This window comes from Solanum verrucosum, unplaced genomic scaffold (genome assembly GCF_900185275.1).
Source record: "Solanum verrucosum unplaced genomic scaffold, falcon-dt-bn FXZP01000205.1, whole genome shotgun sequence".
Classification (NCBI taxonomy): domain Eukaryota; kingdom Viridiplantae; phylum Streptophyta; class Magnoliopsida; order Solanales; family Solanaceae; genus Solanum; species Solanum verrucosum.
Genome location: NW_026019950.1, coordinates 961,537 through 971,237, shown reverse-complemented (window position 1 = coordinate 971,237; position 9,701 = coordinate 961,537).

The window sequence follows — 9,701 nt, the reverse complement described above, 5'->3', positions numbered from 1 at the left end:
TACTCTATCGATTCACCCTAAACGGAAATAATCTTGATCGGACCTAATTCACTTGCCTTTAACCCTTCTTGACAAGTTTAATGCATTTTCCATGGTTTCAAGTTTCATCATGAAAAAATTAATGATCTTAGTGGTAGAAGAATATATTCAATGAAGAATATACTCGTCTACAACGGTCAAAACTCAGAAGTCTTGACTAGTTGATAATGCAAAAAAAAGATAAAACTTGTCATTTTTGTGGAATCACTTTTTTTAGAAAAAATAAAAAGTGAATGGAATACAAATAAAAGGTAAATTATTAAAGTAAAATGGTGATTCCAGATGTATGGAGAAAATTAAGCATATGCTGTCCTAGTGAGGCATGAAGAGCCATGAACGGAATAAAAATTTTCTTGATATATAGAATGTAATTTCCACTATGGAATATTTATCTCATCTCTTAAATGGATGGAACTAGGTACCTTCCTTTTAGAGTTCATTGTTTAATAAATAAAACGATATATAATAGTATCACCATTGTCCATTCAATGTCAAAACTAAAACAATTTCTAAAAGTAGGAAAAAATAAAATGCAAACTTACTTAATGAAGTTCTTAATTTTTATTCTTCTAATTTCAATCATTAAGTTCGTTTGTATTTTGTAGATTTAGATCTTAACCACACACCAGGCACAACATGCACCATTGGCCATTGTCAATTACTATTTTGACCATCACTAGTTACCATTTACGATCATCATTGTTATATTCTAGTATGTTGATGATCCTCACAAATGCAGGGACCTGGTCCTTGGCAGAGTACTTCCGTCCAAATTCAAATTTGTGCAAAGCTATAAAGTTAGCTTTACAGCTTTCTTGTCAGGTTGGTTGGTGAGATATGCAGCGTACTTCACCAATAGGAAGGGCGGACGAAGTTGTTTGTTTAAGTGGTCAAAATCCTTGTTTGTAAAGGATATATACACAACAATAAACAAACAACATTATTCATTCATTAAAAGAAAAAAAGCTAGTCTTTTTCAAGAACTCAAGCATCAAAGAACACAGCAAGGGACCTGGTTCCGAAAAGTCTGCGAACGAGAAAAGGACGAAAAAACAGCTGTCAAAAGGCTGCCAACTCTGATGTGGTTGGTGCACAACCTTTCATGACAACAAGCTTTCAACCAATGGCATTGTCCCATGGGTTTGTGTCCACTTTGATAATAGTCTCTTCTCCAAATACAAACCCAAGTTTTGGCAAACAAAGTTGTGAATTTCTAAAAATTCATAAGCTCAAAAAGTAAAGGTCATCTTCAAGGAAGAACATTGCTCATGCTCAACAAAGGGACATGCTAAAGTGCTGAAGCGTCTTTGTTGTATTTTGAGCTTTGTGTCTTATGTGCTTAAATTGTAAATCTATTCCTAAGCTATAAAGGAATTAGATCTTTCTTCAGTTCATACAAAAAGTCTAAATCAGTCAAGTTGAGTGGTTTAGTGGGCAACATTGTTGTTGCTTAGTTGAATTCTAAATCATCTAATAGTTAGGTGGTTTAATGGGCAACATTGTTGTTGCTTAGTCAAAGTCTAAATCGTCCAGAGGGTGGTGGTTTAGTGGGAAACTTGTGTGTTGCTTAGTTGAAGTCTAAGTTATCTAAGAGGTATGTAGCTTAGTGGGCAATAGTGTTATTGCTTAGTTGCTTTCTTTGTAGTAGATGTGCTACATTGAGGGGGAAGGGATTTAGTGTTAAATTCCTAGGTTGCAAGAGTTGTAATCTGAATTGTTCCTCTGTTTGAGTGAAATGGAGTTTGGGTTAACAGGTCGTGGTTTTCACTACCCTTGAGCAAGGGGGTTTTCAAGTAAAATCCTTGTGCAAATTTTACTTTCAGCCATTTATTTCAAATACTATTCTTGTTGAGTCAAGGGACCTGGTCCGCTGACGTATAGTGGACGCGTACTAGTGCTTGTGCTTACATTACTGTTCTTACTGTATCAAAGGACCTGGTCCATTGATTGTTAGTGAACGCGTACATTCTATCAATCACTATCAACTATTACTAACAATTATCATTATCACTAGTTATTACCAACAATACCACTATTATCAGCCAACATCATCCACACTCAGAACCATCATCACTAGTCATCGTCATCATCAACTGGCATATATATATATATATATATATATATAAATATTTTATTAATATAATATTGAATTAATTTAATATTTTATTTTTTGTTCAATTTCTTCTAAAAATAAATTTTATATCTTCAAATGTTGAAAAACAAACAGTCTTAATTACTAATTATTGTATATTCACATCTTAGTAGTATAATATTTTAATATTCATTTGTGTACTCAAATTTATATATTCAAATTTTAATTTATATTTTAATATTTAAATATTATATATATATTGAAATTTAGATGTTCTAATATTAATAAAAACAAATGAATTTTGGGGTATCCATGTGTTTCAATTCAAAATAAATAAAATAAAGAAGATCAGACACACAATCAACTATTCACAAAGGCCAAAGGGTGTATCACTCAAATCTCTATATATAAGACTAATTAAGGAATCTTTCTTCTCTTTCCTGTATTATTAATAATAATAACTAGTGAAACAAAACCACATGTATTATTGTTTTTCTTTAATTAGAGTAGAAATACACATGTATTATTATTTTTCTTTAATTAGATATCAGCCAATGTTATTATTTTATGTGTATATATATGAGGCAATGGCTTGAACGTTAACAGCCAAGTAAGTAAATACTCTAGGCTGAGGTTGAACAATTTCACTTGAATTACCCTTTCCTTCTTTCTACTGACCGCGTGTAAGTGATGTCTGAAAAGCCAACCACCAAAATTTGTGGTAGGTATGATATTATCTCATTCATCAATCATCATCATGGGTTGAATCTAGAATATGAAAGACGATAGATCTATCATAACACAAGCATGTTATTGAATATTAATTTTTATAATAATTTTATTTTAACATAAAAATATAAAATTAATGTATTAACATATAAATATGAATTAAATGATTTTACTAGATAAAGTTTGCTTCGTGAAATAATGATTTTTAACTAACTTGTAAATTGTATCATGAGATCGCAAGTTCAAAATTAGTCACCCCTCACCTAGAAGAAATTTTAAATCCGACTTGAATATAGAATTTCGATAGAAAATACTTTACTACAATAGATATATGATATATCACCACAACATTGATGCTGAAACTGAGGGATGAAATTGCCATCCTCTATTTTTTATCTCTAAAGATAATAACAAGCTACAGATGTGGCTCCTATTTTTCTAAAAGTAAAGTATAAATTGGATTAAACGTGTTTTTTGGGTGAGCATTATATGGATGACATATGTCACAAATCACAATCACTACAAGAAAAGTGTGGATTACTTGGAGATTTTCCTAAGAATTATATATGAAAATTCGGTTTCCTGCAAATTTTCCTATCAAAATTAATCCGATGGTAAAACCTTTCTAGGTAATTATTTCCTGCGAATTTCAAAATCCGCAAGTAATTTACCTAGAGGTTTATATTTCACATGTAAATTACTTGCGGATTTTCTTGCAAAAAATACTAAAAATATCCCTTTTTTTTTGGTAAAAAATAACAAAATAGGAATTTTCTTACAATTTTTTTCACAAATATAGCCGCATGAAAATATTTTAATAACTTTTTAAGAAATTTCTTTTAAGCAATATTAATTATTATCTCATAATTAATTATTTAGTTTATATAACCTCATGCACGTATACACCTCTTCTTGGTTAGAGACCCGTATTTATCCACTCATTACACATACACTCCTCTTCTTTATTACCTATATTAAATACCATTGTCTACCCATATTAAATGGTTAACACTTAATCCCAATCCCAATTACCTTACATGCGAGATACATAGGTAAATAAGAGATTTTTGAAATAAGTAGGAATAAATTAATATTAAGATAAGTAAAGGAGTGTAATTAAGTAATTTATCGCATATTAAATACCATTGTCTATCCGGTCCCCACCCATACATAATTACTCCACTCTCTCAATATTCCAACTCTTAGCATTATATATGCTAATATCTTAGGGTCTTCCATCGATGTGGTACAAGAAGTACCAAAGATATTATATTACTTTTTGGTGTTCTTCTCCGATTTGATTAATTTTTAAAGCTAAATTAAATATTAAAAATACAATTTTAATATTCATAAATTACATAAAAAGAACCATAAAGTCATCTCATATTAATATGGTAACGAATTATATCTTAAAATATTAGCTAAAGTTAATGTGATTTAACTCTTAAAAAATGAAACATGAAAATTATTTATATATTTAAAATAAATCATTGCCACACAAGTCACAACATATCATGAAAATTTTATGCTTATACTTTCGATGAGATAATATCATAACTAAGCATATTAAATATAAAAAAAAATTATATTATACATACAAAGTTCTTATAAATAAATAATTAAAAATATAAATTTATTCATAAGTTTAATGTGCAAGGAAGTTATAATCAACAATTAATAGTATATCTTATTAGACATGTGGGGTATTTATAATTTAAAGTTATCTTTTAATAATTATATTTTAAAATACTTAATTATATATTTAAAAATAAATATCATTTAACAACTTACTATAGAGAAATTATATAATTTTTAATGCTTGTAAAAAAAATATATCAATTGGAAATACAAGTAATTTTTTTTTCATTTTATATAATTCTATCAATGAGGAAGTAATTAAAGATAGTGCTTAGCTTATATATATATATATTTGTTATCTTCGATTTTAACATTTTCCTATTAAAATTACTTTTACTAATGTTATTATAATGTTCTTCTATGTAATTTGTTAATTTTTCAAATTTTCAAGTCACGAAATTCCTACGTAAATTCTCAAAAAATCCCTTAATATTTTCTCAGATAATTAAATTCTTAGGTAAATCCCCAAATATAAATCCCCAGAAAATTTCACAACAAATTAATCCCCAAATATAAATCCCCAAAAAATTTCACAACAAATTAATCCGCAAATAATTTTTCAAGTAATAAAATCCCCAGGTCAATCCCCAAATATAAATCCCCAGCAAATTTCACAACAATTAATCCCCAAATAATTTTCCAAGTAACAAAATTCCTAGATAAATCCCCAAGTATAAATCCCCAACAAATTTCACCGCAACTAATCCCCAAATAATTTCCCAAGTAATAAAATCCCTAGATAAATTTTCACCAAAATATCTCCAGAAAAATCTGTAGGATGGATTACCTGAGGATTTTTCTATGGAATAAAAAAATAATTTTAAAATATTTTTTTGGTTCATGTACCTGGGGATTTAGCTAGAGATAATGTACTTGCCATTACTTTTTCCTAGGTAATATCGCAAGTTCATGTTTAGCGCAAAATGGCGCCAAATTTACCTGCGGAATTTGTTGGAAATATACATTTCGTAGGTAATATATTCTAATATTGAGGAATTTAAAACTTTTGCAAGAAAATCCGCATGAAATAGTTATTCACAGTTTTCTTGTAGTGAATACAACACTACTAGTGGCCCCAAAATTTTAAAATTTAGTGTTGCTACAATAACAAAACATGCGCAATTATTTTAACTTCAATTAACAGTGAAAATATTTGACAAGTTGGCTCTATTAGTACGTTGTACAAAGACTCAATAATCTCATGTTCTTTTCGAAAAAATATTTCAAGATACAGTAGACTCATGTTTCAAATTATATATTCCTACCTAGTAAATTTTGTTGAACACACAATAGACTCTGTTTCAATTTATTTGTTTTACTTGTTTTTCTAAACTCGATATCAATTTTTTTTCAAAAGTATGTTATTCAAGTTTTAAATAGTAAAGGAATAGTCGTACCATAAAAGGCTTCTAAATTGGTTAAGAAATTGCAGTAGGGAATGGTCCCCTTTAAGTCATTTTCAAGAAATAATTTCCAATTATAGTACTTGAGATTTACTGTACTACATAAAATACAACTCAGTTTCTCATATTAATTAGTTGGATATAATTCATCGAATTTAATAATTTTAATTTAATTTTGTACTTTATGATATAAAAATTATTAATATGATTGCTTAAATATTGAATTCCTATTATTAGAGCCGTCAAAATGAGCTTAGGCATGGGGCCGGCCCAACCCAACCCGTTATTGGGGTAGGATTGAGATAAGATTTTTCAAGCCCTTTTAAACACAAGGGCTTATAAGCCCGACCCATATAAGTCTTTGACTCTTGAGGCTTGATTGGGGACGGGTTGGGGTCGGCCCATGGGCCAAAACTTTTTATTAGGGTAACTTACAATAATCTAACTAGTATATAATCTAAATACTTAAATACACTCTATGTTGTAATATTATGAATCTTATCAGATTTTTTGGTAGGTCCAGATACATATATCTCGGAATATATGGACTCAAAATTAGGTTAATATGTTCTAGATACACTCTATCAAAGTAGATCCGCATGTATCTAGGATGCATAGACAAAATCTCGCACCTTCGTCTCCCTCCAATCTTGCTTATCACTTACTTATATCGCTCGCGTATCTGATATGTGAGATACATGCTAATTACACTAGGCTTTTTGCTAGTGTTATTAAAACAACACCATTGTTTGTCATATTTGATTTGAAAATCTTCTCATTTTCTTGATGTTATATAATTATAAGTTTGAAAAGAAAAAAAAGAAGGGCTAGCCAGCCCCAGCTCTCAGCCCTTCAAGGGTTGGGTTGGGTTGAGCATATTCAGGCCCTTCTGAATAAAGGGTCAGCCCTCCTTCAAATTTATTGACCCACGAGGCTTGGGTCGAGTGGGGCTGGGCCGACCCTTTTTGACAGCTCTACCTATTATATAAAGTTAGCTGGTAATCTGGCACCCCATGTTTTCATTAGGCGGGGTGTGCAAACATAACATGTGACTTATGTTAAGGGATCCAAAGCTAAGAGTCTGATTGCCCTATGAATAGAATTCAAAATATTTGAAATAATATTTGAAAATTATTGTGAATATTTATTTATTAATTTAATTTCAAGTTTTTAACTCATTAAATTTTAACTTGTTGAAAAATGAAAAAAGTCTCACATTTGGCTAATGAGATAACTATGATTTGAGCAATCCTACTTCATGGTGTGACCTAGAGATCAATAAAGTGATTGGGTCTGAGATCTGAGGTTCAATACTCAGTGGATACAAAAAAATACACTAGATGATTCTTCTCATTTGTCCTAGCATAGGTGGACAGAGTTACTTGGTACCTGTTGTTGGTATGACTTGTGAGGTGACATGTATCCCATGAAATTAGTCTACTCGAACACCATGATTGTAAAAAAAAATAAAAAATTAAGTAATCCTCCTTTTTTTAGCTTACTTTGGGGCCTAAATTTTGGCACAAAACTTAATTTTACATGATATCAAAATTCACAGCAAATCTATCACCCGATGTTGAACCTCCAAATTAAATTTACCTAAGTACTACTTATTGAACGGATGAAAAAGTTTCATACTGATGGTTAATAACATAAAAGTTCTCCTTATTAACTCTTGGACAATTTTTTATTTTTTTAAACTAGCTTTTGAGATATGTGTTATACTCGCAATCCCTCAACTTTGCTTACAAATTTAATAGAGTTTAATCTTTTAAATTGACACAGGAACTCAAATTTTAATGCAATCATCAGAACTAAATTGGTCTTTCAGTCAACTTTAGAAGTCAAGCAAGGTAAGGCGTCCGAAAGAGGGTAGCAATGTACGGACATTCCATTAAATTGAGATGTCAACATTAATCCAGCATCACATGTTACTCTTATTTTGTGGATCCAAAACACTTGGCTAACGTTTCGCCACAAATTTTTAAATATTTTTTGATAAATTACTTTTGGGTAAAGTTTTATTATACGTTTGGCCATAACTTTTGAAAAGAATATCTAAAATAATTTATTCCTATAAATTTTAAAAATTGTTAAAAACAACCATAAATTTGTATTATCATTTTATAATGAATGATCTTTGAAAAGCCATGAGAATAACCATAATTAATATGAATTCGGAAAAAAAAAAGAGAGGAAGAAAACAAAAGAAATATCATTGATTTGTATACGAAAAACTATTATTACTACTTGTAATTGGAAGTAACTATGGAGAGCAGGTTCGAATAAAAATTGTATATAACAATATAAATTTTGAACAACAAATTAGGAATGAAATAATCCAAAACTATAGATGATTGGTGTTTTTATGGAGTAATATATAAAAATTTGCTGTAATTTTTAGATTTTTAAAAGTTTTCAAATACTAGAATTTGGCCCAATTTTCATTTTTTATTTTCTAAAACTTGATATATTTGTCAAGTAATAACATTATATGGCCAAACATTAATTTTCATTTTTTTTTTCAAATATATTTGTGGTCAAACTCTTGTGTCCACTAGAAGGAAAAAAATATATAGACACGAGCTATTTTGGTATTTAATTCTTGAAAATTCAGAATCCTACTCATCATTATTATAGCAATAAAAAAGTTTCAATGTAATTTCATAAGTTAAGTTTGAAAAAAGTGAAGTGTACGAACACGATGACATCTCTAACTTTTGTGAGGTGAAGAAATTATTTCCGATACTATTCATAATTTTTTTAACCTTTAACCACGCTGCTGAAATGCATGCATTTGATTCTTTTGAAAGGACAGTCAGTTTATGCCTAATTTGCACTCCAATGACTAATGAAATTTCACATCTAAAATAATTTGATATGTCTTGTGAGATATGAATAGATTAATTTCATATTCAAGCATTATTTATACATCAATTTTATAAAATGACAAATCTTATTGACCATCTAATTTTAAAAGGATACATATGTAAATAGGAACAACGACTTTATATGATTGAGAATACATACTAATCAATTTTTGAGGGACTGCACGTTTTGCGCGTTCTATTTGATGTCGACTAGTTATAGCAACTTGGGAGAGGGCGTTTAGTGCGGAGAAAAATATCTTTTGAAAATATCTTTTTCAATTTTTATGATCAGTCAAAATATTTGAGGTAATAACATCTCCGGTAGAAATAAAAAAAATAAAGGGAGAAGAACACTTGTACTACAGAAATAGAAACTATTTACAAGCGGTATCTCATTATTTTTATACTCCATTTTAAACTACTAATTCATGTTTACTGCTTGATACCATCAAAGTATATATATACTCTGATGGTATCAAAGAGGAAGAAACAGTGTTTTCGTGAAGACACTACTCAGTTACTCCTTGATGCAATTAGACTATATATATGTCATCATTTCACTGAAACACTGCATCTTCCTCCTTGATGCCATCATAGTATATATATTATATATATATATATATACTCCAATGGTATCGGTTCAATGAATAGAACAAAGTAACACTCAGGTATGTGGATCCAGGGTCGGCTCTATGCATACTTTAATAAGGCATTGGCCTTAGGCCCCCAATTTTAGGGGGCCTCAATTTTTTACCAAGAATAAATTATGTGTTAATTTTTTATAGAAAAAATATTTATTATTTATAATAAAAAGTAAAAATTTAAAATTATTATTTTATTTTCTTCAACCTCATTCAAATAGAAGAAATCAAGAAAATATTGTTTTATTTCTTACACTCTCTCCACTAATACTCACATTACTTAATTCTT